Consider the following 27,268-nt stretch of genomic DNA (forward strand, 5'->3'; position numbering starts at 1 on the left):
AGATAGGAATATTGCCAAGTTCACTTCTGCTTATGCTCAAGATATTTCCGATTCCATTTTGTTACCTGAAGCATTGTTTCTGTCAATATTCTTTGCTATTTTGCACTTTAAGCCACATCTGCCCTAGAAAATAAAGTTTCTCACAGTCTTTGCCTCTTCATAATTGTGTACGTGTATGAAAAGAATTTATTCTCTACTTCTAAAATTTAACTGTATTTTTGGTATTCTTTTTGTCTGTATTTTCCCCACAATTGTCAGCACAACTCTGGCATTCTGTATAATATTTGGGATATATTTTGTGTAAACAGCACTAAATTGATTTTTCAGACATTTTCAAGATGGGTGTTATTAAGATGATAAAGAAAAATTAATTTTCTTACTTAAAGGTTTTCCCTGTATAGCCTCTTACTTCCACAATCCTTCAACTTCCCACAAAGCAGAGCTCAAAAATAAATCTGTATCCTAAGATCTCTGAGGAAGTTAGTTTCCCTTTAAGTATATTTCTTAATTCTACAGCATTAAAAGTTTCTATTAAAATATATTTGAGTGTGCACATATTTAATATTCAGGATAATAGATTATATCCATATTTACATATTTCTTCTCTATCTAAGACATGTTAATAGGATCAGTTGACCCCAGAAGTGACAAATCACATTTACTTGATACCTTATGGTTTAAGGTTAATGCTACTATTTCTAACTTAAACAAAAACTACTTGATAAAATTGTCATTCTAATTTTTAAAAATAGATTAAAAATAGAGATATTAACACAAATATCATAATCTGTTCATATGATATTTATTAATGGATATTAGTGAGGACAAGGACATTAGCTATGATACAAACATCAGTTTGTAGTGTGGGTCGCGGCAATGTGGGGAAAGCAAAAGAAAAAATGTGTGCTAACAGAATTTTGAAATTATAATTCTAAATCCAAAATTATTTCCATTTCTTAGAAACATTACAGAATATGCCTCTAACTGTTACTATGTCTTGACTGAATATTCTATAGACAATACTTTCATAGATGAATCTTAGCTTATAATGAACTTGGATTTAGAAATCAGCATGCATAATGTAATAATTACAAGTGGCTGCAAGCTGAGTGAAGGTACACTTCTGGAATTATTTATTTAAAACCCACACATGAATACAAGCAAACACATAAACACACACATGCCTGAAAAGAGCAATGACAAATTCCTTCAGTAAACTAAGGAAGGTTTTTATGAATGGCCCATAATACACATTACCTCAGTTTAATGTGCAAACCAGAATCCAGCAAAATCTCTGTATTCATTTTCCACAAATCTTTCTTTTTATTTATTTCCAGGGTCAAAGCAGAAGCACCCCAATTTTAGCTTCACATTGAACATAGATCTATTTTATACTCTATTTTCATATTATATGATGACAAACTTTACAAACAAGAATTTGGCACCTCAAATTCACTTGCCATAATTGAAAATTACACACATCTTTATACAACATCATCAGTAGAGAGAATGGCACCCAAATTATCTGCAATCAAGTCTATTAAAAATATCAGAACTTGAAGTCAGCAATTCCAAAAGTCCCATGCACCCCTATGTTCATTGCAGCATTATTTACAATAACTAAGATGTGGAAGCAACCTAAGTGCCCATCAACTGATGATTGGATAAAGAAGATATGGTATATATATACAATGGAAGACTACTGAGCCATAAAAAAGAATAAAATCATCCCATTCACAACAACATGGATGGACCTTGAGGGAATTATGTAAAGTGAAATAAGTCAGACAGAGCACAATCTCTGTATGACTCCACTCATATGAGGAATTTAAACATGTGGACAAAGAGAACAGATTAGTGGCTACCAGGGGAAAGGGGGGAGTGGGGGGTGGGCACAAAGGGTGAAGGGGTGCACCTACAACACGACTGACAAACAATAATGTACAACTGAAATTTCACAAGATTGTAAACTGTCATAAACTCAATAAAAAATATATCAGAAAATATTTCAATTTAAAGCAAAATAAAATAATATACCATTTTGCAAGTCTCTAATTTTCTACACCTTGCCAAGGGCAAGGACATTTTTTTAAGAGTTTAACATATTTCCCAAGTATTCTAAACTCAGTTACCACAATAGTATAAAAATAAATTAATTAATTATGCATTACTGCTATTTCACACAGGAATATTTATCTTATCGCTATTTCACCTGTCTGATTACATTTCAGCCTCTGGCACTGTTAATCCCTTTAACAGTTTTATGGAGTTAACAGATGTTTCAGTGTGGGACTCGACTGCTCATTTGCATGGTGAATAGCTTGTTGGGGAGCGCAGGCATAGTCTTGAGTCAAGGTACTCCTATTGTTTTTAGTTTCTTCCCTGGAATTGCATTTACCATAACTGAAATAATAACTGCATGCTTCTCTTCACTTGCTGGCAGGTGAACATCCAGAGGCATTAGTGGTCCAGACCAGCAATAAATATTTAATCGTTTTGTGAACTCTAAGGACAAGCTTCAGTATTTTGCAGAAGAGCTCTCAAAGTTGTGATGTATGACTTCAAAAGTCTAATGACAAAAGAGAGTCCTAAACTTTTAGAATGAGGTTGATTTTTGAACAAGCTTTATTTAATCTTGCCCCCTTTTCAACCATGAGACAAAGGAAGGGATCTGCCTAATCTATGTATGTATCTATCCTCATTGAAGCACTTTCTTTAAATACACTCTTACTAATTAATTCTAAGGACAGAATTTTGCTATGAACACTTTGAGAGAAATATTATTTCAACCATAACATTCAAATTTTAGTTTCATAATGCAGTGATTAAGGAGAATTACCTCATTTGAAAAAAGAGACTATATGCAACTCAACCAAACACATGTTCCTTTTATTGTCCAAATGACATTTCACCCTTGACTTCTGGCCTCAAGAAACACAGTATCATGCTTAGTTTTGGTGCTATAGACTGGAATTGAATTCATACACTATAGTAAAAACATCACATTTAATAGTCAGCCTATCAGACAATAATTGCTAAGAATAATAGCCAATATTTATTGAATATTTATTTTGTGTCAGGCACTGTTTAAAGTGCCTTATTGCATTAACTCAGTTAATTTTCATAAGCCTAATTATGATTTTTACTTCATAGCTGAAGAAACTAAGGCACATGGACTGAAGTAAACGCGTGAGATTATACGACTAATAAAAGGTAAAGTAGATAATCAACCCCAACCTGCTGGGCTCCAGAGCCCTGGTGCTCAACCACAGTGGTAATACTATCTCTCTCTTAAAAGAAAAACAAAACCCTATGTCTATATCTATGAATGTTATGGGTGAACAGATATACTGCCTTCTTCTTAATAATTAACTATGAAAACGAGAGGTTTTCACCCCAATATGTTCAACTCCTAAAGAAAAGAAATGATATATATGCACTGAAATTAATTAATCCAACCACATTCTAGACTCATAAAGCTGTCTCCATCAAAATATCATACCATATGAATATGGTTTATGTCATATTCAAAAAGATAAACCTTAAGGTTTAAATAATTATTTAAACCAAACACACAGATTTGACCTCTAAGTGGTTAATCAAAGTAATGGTACTCAATAGTTTATGAGTTTTTTAATCTATCTTTACAAAATGCATGGACATCTCTAGCATCCCTTCTAGTACAATAAAAACAGTACAGAAGATTTGCACTATCTTTAACTAGATTCTGTTTAACGCAAGTTCATTAATTTTGGTATTGCACAGAGACAGCATAAAATGAACTGCAGATACACAGAGAAAGTGCTTTGGTGCTGAACAAGCTTTGACATGGTCACATTCTTCTTCCAGTAATGGGCTGTTCCTGTAAATATCCCTAGGACAAGGCAAAACAAAACTTTGAAAAATATCTTAAAATCTATACTATTTGGTGGAAATGGGTGAAGACGGTCAAAAGGTACAAAGTTCCAGTTACAAAATAAATAAGTCCTGAGGATGTAACATACAGCCCAGTGACTAAAGTTAATAATACTGTATTGTATATTTGAAAGTTGCTAAGAGAGTAGATACTAAAAATTCTCATCACAAGAAAAAAATTTTGTAACTGTGTGTGGCAATGGATGTTAACTAGACATTGTGGTGATCATTTTGCAATATATACAAATAACAAATCACTATATTGTACATCGGAAAATAACAGTTATATGTCAATTATATCTCGGTAAAAAAGTTACATTATCTGGTTATTTCTTAAATTCTTTAAAAAGTTGAATTATCACAAATGTTTATTTTGAAACTAAATTGTACTACAGTAATGCAGGTCATAACAACATTTCAGTCAATGATGGATCGCATATACAATGGTATACACATAGCCTATAAGCATATAAGATTAGTACCACATAGCCTAGGTGTGTAGTAGGCTATACCATCTTGGTTTGTGTAAATACACTCTATGATGTTCGCACAATGACGAAATCGCCTAACAATGCATTTCTTAGAATGTATCCCTGTCATTAAGGAATGCATGACTGTACTTGTAACCTACTCTGTCAAATTAGGATATGTCAAATTTAACTTAGTAATAGGAAAAAAATGCATGACTATTGTGCAAGAAACTCAATTATTTTTAAAGTTTTCTTGATTCAGATAATTTTTCATAAAAGTTCTGCATGATACCCTAAAGCAATTATGCTTACTTCTTTTGGATTATAGATTCTTTGATCATAGCCTTAGATGCTCTCCCAAACACACATGCACATGCAGACAGGCAGACCCACACTCATGCAACTGCACACACAATTGCACATAGAGTTTCAGAGAGCTAATTTTCTACTCTCAGTTCCAACTGTGAACTTCCTCCATGAAATCTCCTAGGAACGCTTATAAACCATGAATTCTAGGCTAAGAAGCTCTGAACTAAATGAATATCTTTCCAGAGAAGTATTATAAACTCATCAATATATACAATTAAATGATTTTTAAATGACCTGTTATTATTTTCAAAAAGAGCCTCAAACTATAGGTTTTATTTACACTTTATTCAGATAAACTTAAAAGTATATACGTCAGTAACTTACAATTTTACTATTCCTAAGATAAGCATTTAGAAAGAGATCAATATTTTAATTATACTTTAGAGAGTAACAAACACATTGAAAAAAAGAGTACGTCACTAATGGCAATCATTTTCTTCTTATTCAGCAATCACCTTGTGATAATACACATATAAATTTGAAATGGAAGGCGGAACAAATTGCTTTTATAAATGAATGTTACCATTTTGACAACTCATACTAGTTCAAATTTCAAATAGGAATTTTCCTGAAAATACGATGCAAACACATGAAGGATACATTGAGGTAAAAACAACACTTGGGAAAAAAGTCTTTCTTTGGTTAATACGATCAGATTCAGTATTCTGGGAACAGGATATGTTCACTTCCCAATACCTATAAAACAAAAGTCAGCACTTATAGACAGATCTCTGAAGGGTGTCTGTTATATTTGTGATTACTGTTAATGTTAAAGCCATTTAGTTTAAAATATTTTCTAAACTTCTTTCTAAGAAATAGCTGCCTAATGGGTACTTTGGTCCAGTGGTTCAAAAAAATAACAATTGACAGAGGCAGTTTTGTTGGGGCTATTTCCATACTCATCTACAAAGACAGAGCTTATCACAACTGGTCACCTTTCTTTTTTGGACAAAGTCAACGACAACACCTTTGTAGAACTTACTGAGTTTTATAAGATCAACAATTCTTAGCGCCTAAACAACTACAAGGTAAACTAATTGAGATTCCGGATATCATATGAGTGGTTCATAAATCTGTCTAGGGATGGGATCCGAAAGCTATGGACATGCATTTTTCTTTTTTTTTAAGTTTCCTGAGAGCTTGCAACAATCAGATCCTAGGTTTGGATAACTGGCCTAGTCTACATTGCTCGCAAGCTAGTCATAAAAATCCAAAGTCAGGGGGCCAGCCCCCTGGCCAAGTGGTTAAGTGCATGTGCTCTGCTTCAGTCATGCAGGGTTTCACTTGTTCAGATTCTGGGCATGGACATGGCACCACTCATCAAGCCATGCTGAGGCGGCATCCCACCTAGCACAACTAGAAGAACATGTAACTAAATATACAACTATGTACTGGAGAGCACTGGGAAGAAGAAGAAGAAGAAAAGCAAAAAAGAAACGAAGGTTGGCAAAAGATGTTAGCTTAGGCGCCAATCTTTAAAAAACCAAAAATCCAAAGTCAGTTTTTAAGGAATGCTTATATTTTAAATATTTCAACATTTTATGAGATTATTGAAATTCCCTGAAAATTAGTACTCCAAATTCTTAAAATCCTTCAACCATCACAATATAAACAATAGGCAGAAATTCTAAAATACTCAAATATGTAGTTGCATCTTTTTTGTTCTATGATCGATGGAAAGTTCTATAGACCAAATCCTGCTCAGTTCTGATTTTTAAAGACTATTGTAGAAACATTACAGGTTCATCTGCCTCTGTAATAAAGATACAACCCACTCTTGGGGCAGATCTAATACTCTAAATAGTGGCAGGCCTCATCAAGTTTAGGTAAAAGATTATAATTTTATAAAAATGGCTCCATTATATGTCAAATCTAGGATCTAGTCCATATTTCAAAGATTTTATGTATTTTGGACAGTGCAAACAGAAGAAGTGGAGGCTGTTTGATGTTTCTTCAAAGCCTAACAATATAAAATCTTTTAAATATCCTCTGCTGTGCAATGGGATGGAAATTCAGCAAAAGTCTAACTTGGTTTGCTTTTTTATTTTTGCCAAGCACTGCGGCGAAATGTTAGCTTAGGCTCATATTTAATTATTAATCAGAAAACTACATTAAGATTTAAAAGTGCATTCCTTCTAAAAATGCATTCACATGGTACTAAACAACAATAAAGGACAGGTAATTTGTAAAAATATGATTCTCAAACGGTGGTCCAAGAACCAGCATCACTGGCATCACCTGGGAATACTTTATACATTTTTCTTATGCCTCACCCCAGATTTCCTGAATCAGAAACTCAGAGGGTGGAGCCCAACGGTGTGATTTAACAAGCCTTCCAGAGGAGACTGACACACTCTAAAGTTTGAGAACTACTGGTATAGGAAAAACTTGAATTAAAGAGAGAAAAAGGGAGAGAAGAAAAAAGAGAGATGATTAAAAGCTGCAGTGGTGAAGAAAGGCGTCATAAAAGTGATGGGGCTAATGGATTTTAGAGGAGAGCTGAACAGTAGCATACTCCAGGGTGAAAAGAAGGTGGGGGGATGGGGAAGAGGGAGAAAAGATAGCAAACATGAAGGGGTAAAAAGGACCAACATATGTTGGAGGAAAATGACATTGATTTAACTTTTTAACAGTCATTTTGGCACATGTTGAAAGCGGCTTATGTTTGCTGATTTCTTAGTAACTGCATAGATTAGCGAATTTGCAATTTACCCCAAAATTGCACTGTGGAAATAGATTGTTTTTAGAAATGTACTAAAAATTTGGTTTGAATTCGTTAATAGTTTAATCTTATTTATAATATGAAAATAAAGCAATGATAGTATGCATCTTTCATTTCTTTAAACCAGTATCATATTAGCCATCTCATTTAATTCCAGTGAGTGAAACAGAAATTTACAGGCAAATTTTCTGATTCAATAAGAGATCGCACAAATAGGAAAAATAGTTTTGGAAAATACCTTCATTTGCATGTAGATGCTACATGAGCAGAAGTGTCTAATGGCTGTTTTTAAACACTCCTTGAGAATCACATTTACTAAGAATCTCAGAAATGCCACATTCAAGAATAAAATGTATGTTTTCATGTGCTCTCAAAGCCACTTAATAAGCAAAAGTGGCATTTAGAGGATTCTAATACATTAACTAATAGAACCTGTAAAAACAAAGAACATTTTGTGCTGTGACAGCCTCATTATCATCCTGCTGATGGTTTGTGTGCTGTGTCTTACTTATGTTTAAACATCTAGCAAATACACTTTAGGACGGCTGATGATCTCTTCCCTGAGGCCTCAAAGGTCAACCATAAGATGCTTCTAAACAAAAATTAGCTACATATCAAAACACTTCCATTTAACACTAGCCTTGTGGATTGTAGAATAACATTTTAATAAAGAAAAAAACATTTATTGTAACTAGCCACTAATCATATATAACTCATCTACCATTTTCCTAGGAAGACTCCAGGACATTCTTACTGTAGTTGTTAATAAACTTGCCTAAACATCTATTCACCCTGAGTCTGAAGGAAGAAATGAAATTTGAGGAATTCTTCAAATTGTGATCTGTTTGGGAAATGACTTCTTTCTATCCCACAGAATAATGAGCAGTTTCTTACACAGAGTAGACACTTGGTAAAGTTAATATGCTGTTTACCAGCATTACTTATAATTGAGAACTGACTATATATTTAGTGATAGGTAAAATAAATTGTGATCTCTTGTGAAGTAAAATATGATGTCAAAAAAGCAGTGTAAAGCAGTGTTAGGCAAAGTGGAGTCACAATGTTTGGGTTCAAATCCAAGCTCTGTTATTTATTAACTATATAAACTTGGGCAAGTTAGCTAAACTCTCTAAACCTCAGCTTCCTCATCTATAAAATAGGAAAATAAGTAGTTCGTATGTGCTGTTATATAGTATCATTAATCTCCAGAATTTAACAGTAATGAAAATAATTATTAAAAATAAGAAATATTACTGCATTCACTCAATTTTCTCTTTCATTCATGTAATAAAAATGTTTTCAATGCTAACTTGTGAGGCAGTGTAAGGATGCTGGCAGCTAAACACAGAGAATCTGAAGCCAAGTAGCTCTGGTTAAAATTCTGGTTCTGCCATTAACTAGCTGTGCAACCTGGGGAAGTTATTTAATCTTTCTATGCCTCAGTTTCCTCATCCGTAAAATGGGGATAACACTATTATCTAACTCATTGGGCTGTTAGTGGATTATAAGTTATGAAATAATGAGTTATATGAGCTAGGGGATTACATGAGTTAATATATATATGACAAACAATAAAACTCATAAAATGGTAACTGGGAAGTGGTAAGGGCTACATGAGTATTTGTTAAAATAAGTATGCTTCAGGCACCATATTAGGATATAACGATGAACAAAACACAATACATGCAAACAAATTTTTAAAAAGTCAGCCTTTTACCAGGAAAGTGGAGAAGATACTAGCAAGAGACAAGCCCCTTCAACCACCCACCCCACCAAAAAAAAGAAAACGCGTATACAAGTAGTTTCATAGTTCTTTCTGCTAAAATCAAACTGCATCCATGGAATCAATTTTTTAAAGAATAATTTAACTTTTTTAAGGTGGCCCATTTTTAAAGATAACCTAATACACACTTAAAAAAAAAGTAGTCCACAAAATGTCATGTGACAGTGTGCTTTTATCTGTGTTGCATACTCAATTTTCAAATTTCACAGTTTCGTGGTTCTCTACAAAGTGATAACTCAGGGAAATGATCAAAGAAAGAATGTTCAATTACTCCTCATTATGAAATAAAACTTTTTAAAGTCAAAGTCTGAAAAAAATTAGAATAGTGAATTATTTTTCATAAATCCATGACACCAATTACTTATTATGCCATATTTCTACTTTTCTTTCATATTTCTCTTTCTTCCTGTGAAATAGACATATCAATATTTTACTTTCTTCACGAGAACATTAGCACCACTAGATTCTTATGCAAACAAATCCTTAGGTTCCTTTACACTATAAATACAAAACAACAACAAAGGTAATACGAGGAAGGATAGATTAAGTGCTAACTCTCATTTTTGTTAGCTTCCCTCTTTTATGCTCCAGTAACACCTTGACTAGAGTCCTTATTGGCAATATATCTCCTCACTAGATCAAGCTGATTTCATAGACCAATGTCAGTCAATTTTCTTATGTCATGAAACTAATCCCATCTTCCTATTAAAAAAAAGAAGCTAAAGGCCTATTATTCTATAATAATTAAGATTTTCAACAAAGCACTACATTTATGGCAAAAATATCACTTTTTCTTTGAAAGGGACCTTTATTAAGAACTGACATTAAGCATTGATTTGACATATAAGAAGCACAAGCTTCAGTATTCATTCCAAAAGTAATGATAGATAAGGCATTAAACAGTCCACACACACACAGGAAATTTCCCAACTAACCAAATTATTTATTCCTAGTATAAAGCAGAATTTCCTGAGCCTGCTTTAGTGGGCATATAAGGACCATCTTATAGCACACACAATGATTGAGACGCTGTCATTCTTTACATAAAACATTGGGTTTTCTGCGAAGATTATTTTCACGCAGTTTATATGAGTAATGCTATATATAAATTTTATGTTAACCTCATAGTTTTGAAGACTTTTAAAAATATTTCTAAACAATTAGGCGTTTTCCTGACTAAATATACAAAATCTGTTTAAATTTACTAATGTTTCAATAAAAATATAGCTACCACTCCTAGAGTTCTTAAAGGCACTGTTCTAAAAGTTTTATGGACATTATCTTTTATAATTCTCAGAGAAATTCCATGAAGACTCTTATTCCTATTTAACAGATGAGGAAAATTAAGCTCCTAAGAGTAGTTTACCCAAAGTAATAGTAGGAAACGGTAAATTGGGGAATTAAACCCAAGATTATGTAACTTTAAAATTCATGCTGGTCATCATAAAGTTAGACTACCTTCCTCAACTGATTCAGCTGCTGTAGGAGATGCCAAGGGCATAAAAAATTAAAGCTGGTTCTCTCTTCCCAAAGTGTATAAAATTAAATTTGAGAGGCATTTTAACACACAAGACAATTAGTAATTACAACCATAATAAATACTAAAGTGTATAGTAGGAAATTATACATGCAGAAGAAGTTCAAAGAAGAGAGAATATTGGAAATCAAAAAAAGGTGGAAACTTTTTTACCATAACCTTAGCACACTGTTTGGGGATTGCTTATTGAATTTTCTTCCCACACCATGAAAGCAGAGAGCATGTCTGATTATTCACCATGTACCTCAGACCCTACTATTCATGTTTAATAAATACATATTGAGTTAATTAATATATTAAATCTTCATGTGTAGATAGTCTTTTGGTTTAAGCCTATAAAAAATAGGTAGGGAGGAAAAGATATAGAGCATTTCTCCCCAGAGGCATCACCCAGAAAATTTTATACTGTACACACGTATATACACACAAAAGAGAAGGTAGTTGCTTAACCCAAAGAAATGGAGAATAATAAATTATAACAATGACTATCATAGGAGGATCATTTTATGAAGGATCATAAAAGTCAAATAGAATTGTTTACATTTGATCTGACAGGCAATAAAGAACTATTCTAGATTCTATACTAGGGGATTCTTTAAAGCAGGTTATTATGAAAAGTAGTCTAGCAGTGGTATGGAGAATGAACTGGATAGAAGAGAAAGGTAAGGTCTCCACCAAATAGGAAATGGTTACCAAGCCGCATATGTGATGATAAAAAGCTTTCCACTAGATTGTAGTTGTGACAGTTGAAAAGAACCATCAGTTCCTAGAGAAAATTTGAAGCAAGTAATGATAGGATTGGATAACTTGAAAATAAGAAGGAAGGAATGAAAGATAAACACAGTTCTTGCTCGGGAGGTTGAAATAATGATTACGGTATTGACAAAAATAGAATGGTTAGCAAACAGAGATGATGATTAAAATACAATCAGTACATCCAAGAAAACTAATAAATCCACATAGCTAAATTAGTCCATAACTTTTACGTTAGCCCTAACTTCTGACTCTAGCACTGTAAATGATGGGTGCCATATAATCTCCCTGAGGATTCAAATGATAAGTTTATTGTTTGAGATCTTTAAATTTGAATGTGAAACATCCAAATGTAGATGCACCTCAGACCACAAGATGCAGGTAAAGAAATAGGTGGGGGGTTGGCCTGGTTGCATAGTGGTTAAGTTTGTGTGTTCCACTTCAGGCAGCCTGGGGTTTGTGGGTTTGGATCCCAGGTGCAGACCTACACACTGCTCATCAAGCCATGTTGTGGCAGTGTCCTACATAAAAAAAGGGGAAAATTGGCGCAGATGTTAACTCAGGGCCAATCTTCCTCACAAAAAAATAATAAAAGTAATAAAATGAAAAATAAAGGTGGTAAAATGATGACTTATGAACCACTAATTTCCAGTGAATAGTTAAGTCCATTTTAGTTCATGAGCTCTCAAAAAGTGTCCGCTCAGGGAGAAGAGCAAATGGCCAAGCCCTCTTCACATATGTCTAAACATGGCAGTTATAAATGGGTATCACCTTCTCCTTCAGTTACTTAGGCTTACCATGTAAACTGTTGAAATGTTATCATAATTTACAATTAGACTTGGAAGTAAAAATGCTTTGTAGAGAAAAATGCATACATGGAAATAATGAGCATCTACAGAATATACAAAACAGAGAGAAATTGGAAAATGAGAAGGTTCTAGAATAAGAATGTCAGAATAAAGAATTTTTGTTATTCTAGGAAGTAAGACCAAAGTATGACAAAAAGATAGCGCTGTAAAGACAAAGGAGAAAATTAGAAACCGGCACATCTTTATGTTATTTACGATGACTTGGCTCTCAGAATGCTGAGTTCTTGGTGCCGTATGTTCAACCTCTAAAATTTATCAACAACAAAAAAGTCCTGGTGTGAGTGCTTTACTGAACTAGGATCACAGGTGTAAACAAGAGATGACGGTGTTTTTCCTCCATTAATACAATACTCTGTCAAGGGAACTTGTTGGTGTCTACGTATAAGAAAGCGACATTGCATTTAAGCTATATTAAATCCTATGGAGTATAGATAGGAGATAATTTTGGATTTTTGAAAGATGCATTCTCTTCTACAATTCTACTTGAATTCCTGACTTCTGAATATCTCTGGATATTTCTGATATCCCAAAGTGATTCTGGCTTGGCGCTCAATAACCCAGAAAAAGGCTAATCCAAAATAAAGACATTTATTCTTTATATACTCCACTGCAAGAGAATATAAGCTTTATTTGTGTTATAAAGCTACACTGTTTGACTAACGGAGCTCAATTTAAATAATCATTCTCTCTAAGCCTGAAATTTATTAAGACTGAGCCTTAGGATGGGTAACCAACCAGGTATTGCTATGCTTACCACCTCAAGATGACACGCACAGGCTTCTTACGAAAGTCTTTTGCTATCCATTCATTATACTTAGCAACATCAAACAGGGAAAAACATGAAAAAGCTCCTATTGAGCACCTAGAGACCTTGAACATAAACAGGGGGTGAACACAAAGACAGAATATTTGGTTACAAGAGTCACACGTCATCTCTTTAATTAACTTTTTCTTTTTCTTCTCTTTTGTTTTTTGAGGAAGATTAGCCCTGAGCTAACTACTGCCAATCCTCCTCTTTTTGCTGAGGAAGATTGGCCCTGAGCTGACATCCATGCCCATCTTCCTCTATTTTATATGTGGGACGCCTACCACAGCATGGCTTGCCAAGCGGCACCATGTTTGCACCTGGGATCTGAACCAGTGAACCCCGGGCCGCACTTAACCACTGCGCCACCAGGCTGGCCCTAATTAATTTTTTTACCGTACATTTTTGGTGTTTCCATTATTTTTCTTCTACTCTCTTGGTTCTAATAGAAGTATACACATACAGGGATATATTTCATTAAGAGGAAATAAAATGGTTGTCTTTAGTTAAGATGTTTCCATTCACAGAGACTACACATTTAAAAAATAAATTGCCTGAATAAATTCAATTAGCCAGAGAAGCAAAGGAAATCGCATGCAAATGATATTATATGCAGAGGCCATTCCGACAGCTTCATGTTTATTTTTATTGTTTCAGTCAGTGGAAGGGAGAAGCTGTCAAAAATGTAACATCTCTTCCTCTTTACAGGCCCAATGTCTCTGGTACTGAAAATTGCATGAGCAATAATATCAAGAGACAAAATCTGTCTACCACTGAAAATGGGAGAAGGTTCAGACTCCCTCCAACTTAATGCCAGCACGCAAGTGGGCCCCCATACCCCTTGGCTGTATTTTGCTTACAAAAAGCAAAGGATAACATTTAATTTGCAAGTAGTCCAGTATCAATCCACTCAGTGAAGACTAGCTTAAAAAAACAGTGTATCCAAAAAAAGTTAATAAATCCACATGTTAAATTAGCCTATAACATGACCGTTAGTCCTGTCTTCTCATAACAGCATTGTAAATAGCAGACACTATATATGACTTCATTAGAAGAGACTCTTTCGCCTTTCATATTCCAATAAGCAGTAATTAAATATAATATTTTTGCCTTGTTCTTTGAATATGACAAAAATACATGGAGAAAGTTGAGGCTGGACTTTGTAATAGGTTCTTGCCGAAAATCTCTGGCTTTTTACACAGAATTTATGTGCTACCTGAGTTCACTTGAAGCGTGAATGTACCCAGTAAATGTGGCATATGTTTGTATTTTCTTGCCAATTCCAAATTCATTCATTCAAATCACTCATTGTAGGCCAAATTCTTATCCAATTCCACAGAGCCACCGATTTTCCTGGAAGTGAATAGCAGCTTTGTCTATGGAAACAGGAAAGTCAATAGCAGGTCTGTGCATGGAAGAACCATGCGACTAGTGGAAAGGATAAGAATTTGACCACAGGATTTCTTGAGTGTGGTAGAATCTAGTTTGAAATGACCTAAATGATGAAGCTTTCAACATTTTCACTTGGGTGTCAGTTCCAAAACCTGACAATTTGAATAACTGTGAGTTTTTGTACATGACCATCTTATATACCCTCTGATTGCAATATGCATGAGGATAATTCTTTCCTTCAATATATTTGTATTACAATATTTTTTACCATAATTAATCTCATTCAGAATCTGAGGGCATATTCTTAGCAAAATACTAAAAGCACCACCTATTAGACTTATTAATGTGCCAATCACTGTATTGGGATTTTTAGTAAGCTATTACTTTGATTACTCCTAACAGACCTATGAAGTAGGTACTCCTATCACTGCTTTCACACATACAGAAACTGCGTTTAAGCCCCACTTTAAGTTAAATAACAAGTAATTTGAATCCGTATCTAATTCCCTCAATTGTGCTTTTAAACATTATACTGTATAGCTTCAGATTAAAAACACCTAATTGTTCTAATATTATGAACCTCAATCTAGTTTTTTAGTAAAAGTTTGCTTTAATACATGTCATCTCTCAATCCCATATAGTGTTTCTAATATACCATTTTGGTTTCATAACGAACTTCATTAACATATTCAGTTGTCTATGCTATTTTTAATAGGCTACATCTTACATTTCAGTTTCCTTGACTTGTACTTCCAAATGAAAATTATGCAGTTTGGTCAAACTTCTAAATAACGTTTTAAACACTCCCCTCACACCAACACGCACACATCATTAAGGCACGTACACAAAATTTTTTTAACCATTTGTCTACTTTTTGTAAAGCATTATCCCACGTCCGGGAGGGAGTTATAAATAATTCTCTAAGAGTCAAATTCAACATCTTTCAGGACTTCTTCAAAATATGTGAGACTACTGAATAGCTCTTTTCCTAGATTTCTGATGGCCTACCCTCTGCTTTTCAATCTTATCCCAGGCACTGACTGTTTTGACCTTAAATCCTCTAAAATGTATTCAACAGCCATAATAATTTCCTACGTGTCTTTCTAAACTCTCTCTCATAGGGATATGATCGTGGCACTGTGTATTGAAGATTTCTCAGTGGCTTCCACCCAGTTTTCAGGAAATACTTAACACTCCTTTGGATGATACACAAACTTACTCATCATCCCTCTCCCCTCCATGTAGTGATACTACCATAATTTAACTCCTCGCTTTCCCCAGGCTGTGCACTTCTTATTTTCTCACTTCCCTGCCTCTTTCAAGATAACATCAAGCTTTAAAATTCGGCTTAGATTTACTCCACACAGAACTGTAAATTCTCAATAGATATTTGTGGAATAAATGACTGTTTTTCAATTCACAATTTCAGATTTTGTGTCTATGCAGGTAATTTTCACATTTATATCGCTTGGCAGGGAAAGTTTCAATCACATATTTCCAGTAGCCTGTTTTCCACTTAAATATCTCAGTACCGCAAACCCAGCATATATCAATGTGAACTCAGAATTCTGTCATCCAAACCAGCTATTGCTCTTGCCTCACTTTTGTCTTCCCTCCTTATAGTGGCACCAACATTCTCCCAGTAACACAGGAGTGAAGCAAAGACCACTACTTTAGACCTTAAGCAAGTCTCTTAACCTCTACGAACTTTAATTTTCCTATCTCAAAATGAGAGTTGTGGACTAAAAGACCTCTAAGATCTAATGTCAGGTTTAAAACTGTATAGGTCTGTGAGTGGTAAATATAAAAAAAATACAGCAAGTAATTCTCTTACCTTCAGTCTTTCACCATTCAAAAACTCTTATCATTCTATTTTTCTTTAAATAGTCCACACAAAAGAATATCTGGATTTCAGTAAGATAAATTAGGAATTTGTATTATTTGCCACCATTGAAATGGATTAAGTGGCCTAAGTCTGTCCCTATGGAAAGGAATAGGTTTTTCCTGGGCACTGTGCCACCACCAAATGGACAGTGATACCTCTTGGTGTGAAAAGCAGGACTGTAAATTAAGCTCTAGCTGGGTGTAAATAACAAAGGAGACAGTAAAAAAATTCTACCTACAAACATACAATTAATATAAAAATCATGACTTTTATGGCTAACCATATCTATATATACATATATATTTCACATATATGTATATAATGTACATTTTTTTAACTAAACACCAATCAGGTAGTGTTATCTTCAACTGAAAAGAAAATAACATTTTGAAGAAAATGTGAAGAAATGACAAAACTCGAGGTACAGAGCTTTAATTTCCTTCCTTCTCTTCCTTCCTTTCTTTTTCCTTGCTTTTTTCAACAAATGTGTTAAAACTTCAACTGCTTTTAATATTAGCTGGTTTAATCCAGATTTCATATTTTGCCTTTTCTGCTTGCTGTGAACTGTTCTGTTTCATGCCTCTACTCACTATTTCTAGGAATGACAAGATTTCTCTTTGTCCATCTCTCCAAAATGCTTAACTATTCATCTGATTTTGCTACATTCTGACTGGCCTGGTAGAATATAGTAAGGGTGAGAAGAAAATATATTAGAAGTCCTTTGAAGCAAGTGAAATTATTTTTTTCATATTTGAGCAAGGAAAGTAAATATACATACTCCTGGTCGTTTCTTACACTTCACAAAGCCTACTGCGTTCTCTGTATAATCCACTCCTGGGTTACATGTATCAGGTTTTTCTTCTTATGCAGAACAGACAAAAAATGTTTGGTCTTATTTCACAGAACTTACTTGACACTTTATGTGTTTCTCTAAACTACAAATAAGCCCATTACGAGCCAAAATATTTCAATGCTTTTCTTAAACAGGACACCCATCTCCTCTCATTCCCACTTCAACCTGGACTGAATCCTGGTTCAATTTTGCTTCCAAAGATCTGGTCTGGGACCAAATGAGAATTAGAGTTTATTTCACCTTTTTCCCTAAGATACGTCTTTAGAGTCTAAACTAAATAATAAATTAACATTTATTCATGAGATAGGACTTTTATAAAGCCATCGTGTATCTACAGCCTTTCATGGCTTTCCAACAATTACAGACTATAAACTCCAAACTTCCGAGAGCACTCCAGGTCCCTTATAATCTGGTTGTAATCTACCTTTCCAACTTTATTCCATTAAAATTTGATCTTTTGAGTCAGTCCCATTCTTACCAGGTGCATGACTCTATTCTCTTCACTTTGCCATCCGTATCAGTAAAATGGGAATAATGACACTTCCTTTGCAGAAGGTTGTAAAGATTACTTGACATGATGAATATAAATGCTTATAATAATTTCTAGCCCATATTTACTTTTTGATAAACGTTATTTCCTTTTTACTAGACTCCTTGAAAGCACACACTAATCAAATAAACTAAATTGCCTAGTGTTCCAGAGACATGTATATAAATTTCCTGAAAAGACACAGACAGTAGTACAGGTTTGTGTAGTACAGTAGTACTACGTAACTTTCACAACCACACCCAGGTCTGTTCTTTATTGCAAGCTCTTTTCCTTTAGGCTACTTGGAATATCTCTTTCCCTTCAATTTCTCTCATCTTGTACTTTCAAATCATACCTATCATGCAAGACTCAGCTTAATTATCTTAGTTTTTGGGAAGCCTTTATTCACTTCCACTCTCTCAATGAAAACCCTCCAAGAACCACCCTACAGCCCCACTTTTGAAAGTGACCACACTCACTTCTGACTTGTGATTTGCACACATATACTGGATCTGTTAGAGGAGTGATCCTCAAAACCCCAGTTCACAATAAAATAAGGAGCTGCCCCAGAACACATATCAATTCTATCACTAAGCACTCAGATGTTTAGTTCGGATGATGTTCTTTTCATAATAAGACTTTCTTGATGAAGGAAGCAGCACAGACCACATGTTGAGCGGCACTGCTTTAGAACCATTTGCTCAACAATTTCCTTTTCTCCTTCAGTCAGAAAATGTTGTTCTTCTCCTGTAAACTCCCATAACATATCATAAACCCCTGGATCTGTAACACTCATCATAATGTTATCAAAGCCTTAATTAGGATTTATTTACGTATCCACTTTCCCAGCCGGATTGTGAGCTCCCAGAGGATAAGAATGTTCCCTTCTTATGTTTGCCTCCAGTATATTTTATACATAGGAGATATTCCATAAACGTTAGTTTAGTTGAAATGACTTCTCTCCTCTGTCATTACACTGAGAGATGGGGCGTTTAAGATCTAGGTAAAACATGGCCTCCTCCTTTGTGACAATTTTTTCCTATCACACTGGTACTCATAATGCACCTATGGTGCAGAAAGTATTAGAAAGAGAGTACAGAAGTGTTTAAGGGCTAAATAGAGAAGGTGCTTAGAATGAGACAAAGACTGGTTAAAGGAAGCAGTTGAAAAGAAAATGAAGAAGAAAAGAGTATACAGAAGACCATGCCAAAAGTAAAAGGAAAGTTGAACCATCTTGTCATAGATTTAACACGTATTGTAAAACCATCGGTAACTCAACTAGAATATTATGGAGCTGGGGGAATAGGGCAGAAGCATAAGTACAGTGGGGATTATATCTGATTTCCAAACTTTGTCCCTATCCCAAAGGTTCTAAATTTTTTTTGCTGTCCATTATAAACCTAGAGGCTTTTCAAATGCTTAACACATTTCCCCAACAAACACAAACTCTAACTCTACCCAGACTTCTTCCAGACAAGAAAGCATGTCACCACACAGATTGTAAGGAGTAATGAAAATAAAAAGACCATCTTGAATTTACATATATATGTATATTTAAAACTTTACATATAGCTTTTAAAATTAAGAAAAGAAATATTTCAAACTACTTAGGTTACACTAGAAGACCGATGTAGCTCCACTGCACAGTCCAGGACGGCAGCTGAGCCTATTTGTAGCTAAGCTACAAGGTTTAAGGTTCTTATCACAATCCCACAATAACTGTTCAACCTACTTTTTCCCTTTCGCTACGTAGACCAGGTATTTAGATGTGAAAAACAGGACTTGGTGCTAAATTTTCTTCTGAATTGGATTTGTGGCATTCCCAGTGCTTTTGATGTGTTCACATTTGTTAGCTAAGGTTTCTGGTTGTACTGATCTTTCAATTATTTCACTATTGCTACTTATGTAAGATTTACTACGATAAAGTTTGTTTTGTTTTGTTTTTCAGTAGAGGTGCATAAATGAGGCACTTCACTCCCTAAGAAAATCTCTTTATAATTACAGGGATCATATAAAATCCCCTTATCCACCATGGAATTCCCACAGTTATTTGAATGTAACAAAAATACTTAACCTATTCAAAATCAGATGAAGGGACTACTGTGTCTTTTTTCAAATTATAAAATAAAAATTTAAAGGTATTTATTTTCCTCAAAAAATAAACAGTGCCTTTGAGAGAAATATTTAAAGAAACTAAATGCCTGTGTATAGCTCATATATTAAACTAAAAGCATCTCAATTACAAAAATAATCAAGTTTTCTTTTGATGTCAGCTTTTGATTGTTTCATTCTGTCTGAATGAACTATCCAGCAAGTAAAGCAGAAATTTTAAAAAATGGAAAGAAAAATATTACTAAATTAACATCCTGTTTGTTTCACTTTTTTATTAATTTGTCTTATTGTTAACTGCATTACCCTGAGTCCTGAAAATCTGCACCTGTATGTACGAATACTCCAAATTAACATAGATTTAGAGTTAATAACTTGATCTTTGTTTTGGACTAGACAGTAGATGAACACTGGGATCCACTGGTCAATATCACAATTCAAGCCACTAAAGGATGATGATAACAAAGAAACCTGTAAATAATTCCGACATTCCAATTTCAGACACAGAATGATTAGACACGGAATATAAAAGGGTGGGTAAGCAGAATGGGGAAGACAGAAAAGGGGGTTGGAGGAGGTCTATATAAAGGCATCTCTGTAATATTTTTTAAAATTATCTTCTGTGCTTTACCAGGGCCACATCATACCTTTCCTGGGCCCTAAGAATTTTTGCCTTCATAAACCTCTTCCTTCCATAAAATAATAATAACAGCAAGAATAATAATAATGAATAAATAAAAAGAATATTTTAAATTACATTTATGACTCCACTGGTATCAAAACAAATGTATTAGTTTATATATTAAAACATTTTCTTCAACCAGAAAGTTCACTTGTTTCTTTTGATTTTAAAAGAAGTCAGAACATTCTGATGGGCCCCTGAATGTACTCTGGGCTCTACGCACAGTGCCTACAGTGCCTAATGGATAAGATGACAATATTTCTGACAACAGGTTTTTTCCCCAACTCTCTTTTCTTTCTTCTGATTACTCTAAGAATAGTTGGCAGTATAAATATCTGCAAAGCTCGATTTAACACAAGCATTATATTACATTTATTCTCACTGAATCTCTTGTATGTTACATTTATCTACTTGTATACCTTCAACCAAAACCTCATGATTTTATGAGCTTTCATCATAAATACTCAAAAATATGAGCACAAACAGTTACATATAAGCAGACTGCTTCTCTTCTTCCAGAATTTATACTATCAGTCATTAAAAGATAGCAAAAAATAGTCTCTCTTATGGTTTGATAGGAGACAAAGCAAAAATCATTGAAAACTGTATAGACAATACTGTATTATAAACTTCAAAGTGGCTAAGAGACTAGATCTTAATTGCTCCCACCATAGAAAAGAAATGATAATTATGTGATGTGATAGAGGTGTTGGCTAACGCTACAGTGGAAACATACTGTAATATATAAATTTATCAAATAAACACATTGAACACTGTGTAACGACACCTTGTTGTTACACAATGTTATATGTCAATTATATCTCAATTAAAAAATAAATAAGATAAAGTTGAAAACTGTATATCTGTTTTGGGTACACACTGGCAGTAGAAATATAAAAAACTGGTTAATTAGTTTACATTTGACGTGTTTTTCCCCCATGATTTTCTTGGACAATGAAATCACAGATACTTAGTATCCACTTGTATAATCACATTACTATTTAGCTAGACTATTTGGTAACTAGTTTGCTACACATCTTGGGACTTCTATCACAAAATTATTAATATATCCTTGATTTTAGAACAGTTGGGAAGATGGCTGCCTTCAAAAGAATTCTAAAGGCTACCTATGGAACTGAGCAAGAAAAGGAGGCACAAATGGAGCCAGCCATGTTAGCTAGATGTACCCTGGAAATCAAAGGGGCAATAAATATTCTTGGTAGATTGCCCTTATATTCAGTGACCAATTAAAGCTAAACCAGTGGTATACAGCGTTTTCACCAAATGCATAGACAGTCAAAACGACCTTTGCTCTCAAACTCTCTATACCTTTAAAATATTAGCAAAGTTTAATTTAATATCTTTCTTTCCTCACATGAGACAGCTTGAGCAAATGAAAAAGAATTTTAAAAGTTACATTATTTTTAGCTAATAAGCAAAAATGCTTTTTTTCACTGTAACTCAAGCTTGATATTTGCATTTTTCTTTAAATCCATGTCTCTGAGCATTTGATTTCAGGACCGAGAATTAACTGAAGTGTTATTGCTGACACCAAAAATTAAACCACTTGTTCACATGTTAATGAACCTTTACTATAAAGTACCAGCTTGTATGTCTGCCAACCAAGGAAATCATTCTCAACACTTCAATTGCAAAGTCTTTGCATATACTCAAATTTCCATACCATATTTGTTCCTAAATAAAACAGTCTATTATTTCTGATTTAGATTATATTATATTATATATAGATATCTATATATTATATATATAGATATAGATATCTATACATTATATATATAGATATATATAGATTTTATATTATATATATAGATTTTCTTTTCTTTTCCACAAAGGACATATAGGAGCCCACTGGTAAAGGATTACTACCACTGTGGAAATAAAGCACATGAGGACGAATTTTGTTTAAGGGATTCACAAAGCAAGTTCGAAAAGCCACATGTGGTTAACTGGTTGTTGTGCCACCAATATTTAACTTGTTATTAAATAAAGAACTTTCCAATAATTTGATTATGAAAGACTTCTGCCAGATGGACTTTACTACTGAGCTAAAGGTTAAAGAACCTCTAAAGCATGGTAAACGGTGAACCTCTGCTAAGTGGATTTTCTGAATTAAAAAAAACATTCAATATTAGATGCTTGAAAGAGACTTGATTCACAAAACTACATTGTGTGGAGTAATAAAGCACAGAATGAGAAATAGGCATAAAAAATGTATAAAGTAAAATCATATCAGAAAGAAAAGGGCAAAATGAGGATAATTTTTCTCTGGCCTAGAAACCCAAAGACAATTCATTTCCAGTAAGATTCAAAACGACATTTCCTCATAGAAATTCTTAAGTGAACAATCTCATGAAAATGGCATTTTAATATTCATTTATTTATGTTTAATAAATGGACACCATAGCTCTTCAAAGGGGAAATTTCAATCCCAGTGCCGCATTTCGTCCTTGAGTGGTCGCTGCTGGTTGTGGACTCCTGGCAGCAGTGAGGCAATCAACTTCAGTGAAGCTCTATAATAGAGAACACGATCAACTACTTGCTCTTAGAAAGCTCTATGACACTTGAGAGAGACCCAGTAAAACTACTGTCTGTTATAAATTCCCCTAAAATGAAAGGGCACAAGAAGAGAACATTTGGTAAAGACAGGATAGCTTTCATCCAGTAGTTGAAGGCCTATGATGTAGAAGAGAAATTTGAAAATCACAAGTAGAAACTTAGAAGAGAATTTCACCAAAAGTTAGAGTAATAAGAAGAGAGAGAGTGCAAAGATGATTCAAGACAATCTAGATCACAAGAAGAACTTGAAAAGACGCAAGGTGAGTCCAGGGGCTCCACTGAGTAAAAACATACTCTCCAGGAAGGTATTTAAAACTGAACCAAAGTCAGAAAGTCCTAAGGGAAAGGATTAGTTCTATAAATCACGAGAAAATGCTCTGAAAGACAGATGGTGCCTAAAACAAACTCCCGAATCCATACCGTTTTACAACTTAAAACACTGAGTACCAAAAGAAAGAGGGCAAAGGCAATAGATTTGTCGCATGTATACTCATTTATAGTTCAAAAAAACTCAGGCTTTCCATGCTTTGAGAAGACATTTTCTAGGAACAGTGAGGAGTTTAAGAACAAGCCATCAACCTCCAGTCTATCTCATGGTCTTGGTCAAGGCTATGACCACAGGATAGTCGATTTTCTTGGCATGTTTAAATTGAGACTGTGCAGCCTACCTAATGTTAGACCTGTAACACATGGTGAAGAGGGAGTTTTTCTTTGTCCATGGAACTGAGTAACCATAAAACAAAGCGGGAAGTTTCTGTTCAATAATCAGGAAGTAGAATCTTCTGACTTAAAAACAAGAACACATAAAGAGACACTATCAAGAGAAATGGTAAGTTAATTTTTCTAAAAAAAAGGAATCAAAGAGCATAGAGAAAACCATTTGTTCTGTATCACTGAGAAAGCTGTCTGCTGAAAAGTTTTCATTAGGATACCTAAGGACTTCAGAAGATCGTTTTAAGTTCTGTAATTTTAGAAAAATTCTCCTACTGTTTTCTTCTTGATTAGAATTTCTCATAATTCTGGAAAAATTCCCCTTTGTTTTTTCTTGAATGAAAAGTTCCACTATTTTTTCTTGATAGAAATAAAGGAGGGAAGAAAGAGGGAGAGAAACAGGAAGGGAAGAAAGAAAGTGGGGAGGGAAAAAGGCAGGAGGGAAGGCAGGAGGCAGGGAGAAACCTGATAAAATAATATTAAATGCAAGTAGTGATAGTGAGCAAGCCTGACTTGTCCTGACTTTAAAAGGAACTAGAGAATTTTACCATTAAGTGCGAAGCAGCTGCTAGTTTGAGATTGTACTAGTATCACTCTATTAATCATTTACAAAGACAAAGCAGTGGATGTTTTGGATCAAACACATTTCTGAGCATTACCATATAAGATTTCTCCTTGACCCAGTGAGGATATAGACCAGGGGTTGGCAAAGCTTTTCTGTAAAAAGCCTGAGAGTAAATATTTTCAGCTTTAGGGCCACAGGGCCTCTGTTGCAACTACTCAACTCTGCCATTGTTGCACGAAAGCAACCACAGACACTAGTAAATAAGTGGGCATGGCTCTGTTCAATAACATTTGTTTTTAATTTACAAATAGAGGCAGTGGGCCAGACTTAGCCAGCAAGCCAGTGAGCAGTAGTTTGTTGACCTCTAATATAGACTATGCTAATATGTATTTCTGCTTATCAAATTCTCCTTACATTCCCTAAAATACGCTTTTAAGGCACGGTCTATTAAAATTCTAGTAAAAGGTATTGATAACTTCATCTAATATTTTACTTAGAATTTCTGCATCTATATTTAAAATGAGATTGGACTTATTTTCTTTTAGGGGAGTGGTTTGGTACTGTAGTTATGCTAATTGGAATAGTTTAATATTTTTGCTCTGAAAAGAAGTTTTACACAGCATGAGAACTCTGTTTCTTAGAAGTTGAAAATACATAGGTGGTTATAGGCACCATTTTTGGAGATTATTCTTTGACTTGAAAAAAAAAATCTTTTATGGTTAGAGTCTTTTTAGGTTTCCTACTTTCTTTGTAATCCTATAAAATCATATATTTCAACAAGATTCTCAAATTTGTTAACAAATAATTTTATACAGCCATATTTGCCAGTGTGTGTTCAATGGGATATTACTCCTCAGAGACTGATTCAAGGAGTTATATATTAAAGAAAAGTTCTATGATTGATTAAGTGTGAGAAACAGTGTGCAAGAAAAAGTTCACTAGCTCTCCGAACAGCAGCACTGACTTCTCAGAACATTTAATATACCATGGGGAATGTTAATATCAAAAAGTGGGATCATGAATTATATTATAAGATGCATCCCCAATTGATTTGACTATAGAACCTTTGTCTTGGACATTGTATGGTACATGTGATCTTTAGAAAACAACTTTGAAAATGCTAGCATATATTATACCCATTTATAATATCTCCATAATTGTAATAACATTACCCTTAGTCAGTTCTACTTTTGTGTCTTTGTGTTTGCTCTTTTTCATTTATCAATCTAGGGAAAAGTCTGCCCAATTTTCTCCCAGTTCACTTATTTCTTTTCTTATATTCTTCAGGTTCTGTCCTATGCCCTCATGGGAGTTATTTTATTACCATGTTTTTCTGCCTCTAAAGTTAAATGCTTACTTCTTTTTTCTCCGTGCATTCCATCTACTAATGAAGGCACTTAAAGTTATAAATTTGTCTAATACTAGAACTTTCATCATTCCACACGTTTTGATATGTAATGCCTTATTTGTGCTGCTGTTTTTAAAGTAGCTTATAGTTTTGATTTCTATTTGAACACAAGAATTATTTAGTAGTGTACTTTCTTAAAATTTTTAAGTGATCTATGTAGATTGATGTCAACCTTATTAACTATATTTATCAAATCCTCTATGTATTTGTGTTTTCTCAAATTCATCTGTGAAAGAGAAAAAGATACTTTAAAAACGTTTCAGTATAATTGTTTTTCTATTAATATCTCACCTTTCTAACATTTTCCCTTTCTATAATTTAATATATTAAAGTAACTTTTTCCTTTATAAAGTTCATTTAATGTACAAATATTCATGACATTTTATTTCTATATAACAACGTAAAAGGACTCTTTACCAGGCATTTTATTCAACTTGGTCTGACAATAATAATGCTACTTCTGACTTCTGTCTGTGGATGCTATTTTTACCCTTCCTTTTATTTTTAAGATTTCCATGTTATTTTGCTATATGTCTGACTTTTTAAAGGGGTATAAAACTACATTTAAACAAATCCAGTACATATTAATCTTTCAAAAGGAAAGTTTACCCATTTAAATTTAGTGTAATAACTTTTTACTTCTTGTTTTATAAGGTTTCTCTTTTTACCTCTTTTTCTTCCCTCTTTCTCTTAGTTTTTCTGCTTTTTGTGGAAAATTCCATATTACATTGACTTTCTGTATATCAAAGATCTCCTCAAAAATAATCTCTAGTATTCAAGTATTCTACATATTGCAGGCATCCTGGCCCAGAATAAGGCTCTCTATCATTCCATATTTTGGGTGGTTATGGCTGCCTGCCCCTTGAGCTGCTCTCCTCTTCGCCCCCACTGCTCTGATTAAGAGGTGATAGTGAAGTTTGCCAGGGTTCTTTCCTGTTATTTTTTGACATATTGCTGTTTCATAAGATATAAAATAGCATCTGTCTTCCATACTTTCTATACCAAATTCACAATTTATCTGAAAGAAGTTTTTCAAAGTTTTAATATATGACTGTGCAGAGTCCTCATTAAGTATATTTATTAAGTAAATAAAGGGAATGGGAAGTTAGTAATAGGGGAAAGCTTAATATTTTTGATAACACAATATCAACTTACCTCTAAGTCCTAAACTTAACCAAAAGAATAGTTCTCAATGTTAGAAATAATTAAACATGGGAGAGAGTGGTTACTTAGTGACTTCCTATTTTAACTAAAAGAGTTATTAATGCCCCTAGTTTGACAAAAAATACTAGGAAAGAAGAAATTATCAACAGGGAGCAGGAGGAATAGACTGA

General features: G+C 33.9%; 1 protein-coding gene across 22 annotated transcripts in view; it reads right to left on the reverse strand.

Moving 5' to 3' along the window:
• The window catches only part of SOX5 (SRY-box transcription factor 5), a 951,808-nt gene that overhangs the window by 288,315 nt on the left and 636,225 nt on the right, over positions 1-27,268 (reverse strand). The window lies entirely within an intron of this gene.

Source organism: Equus asinus, chromosome 22 (assembly GCF_041296235.1).
Source record: "Equus asinus isolate D_3611 breed Donkey chromosome 22, EquAss-T2T_v2, whole genome shotgun sequence".
NCBI lineage: Eukaryota > Metazoa > Chordata > Mammalia > Perissodactyla > Equidae > Equus > Equus asinus.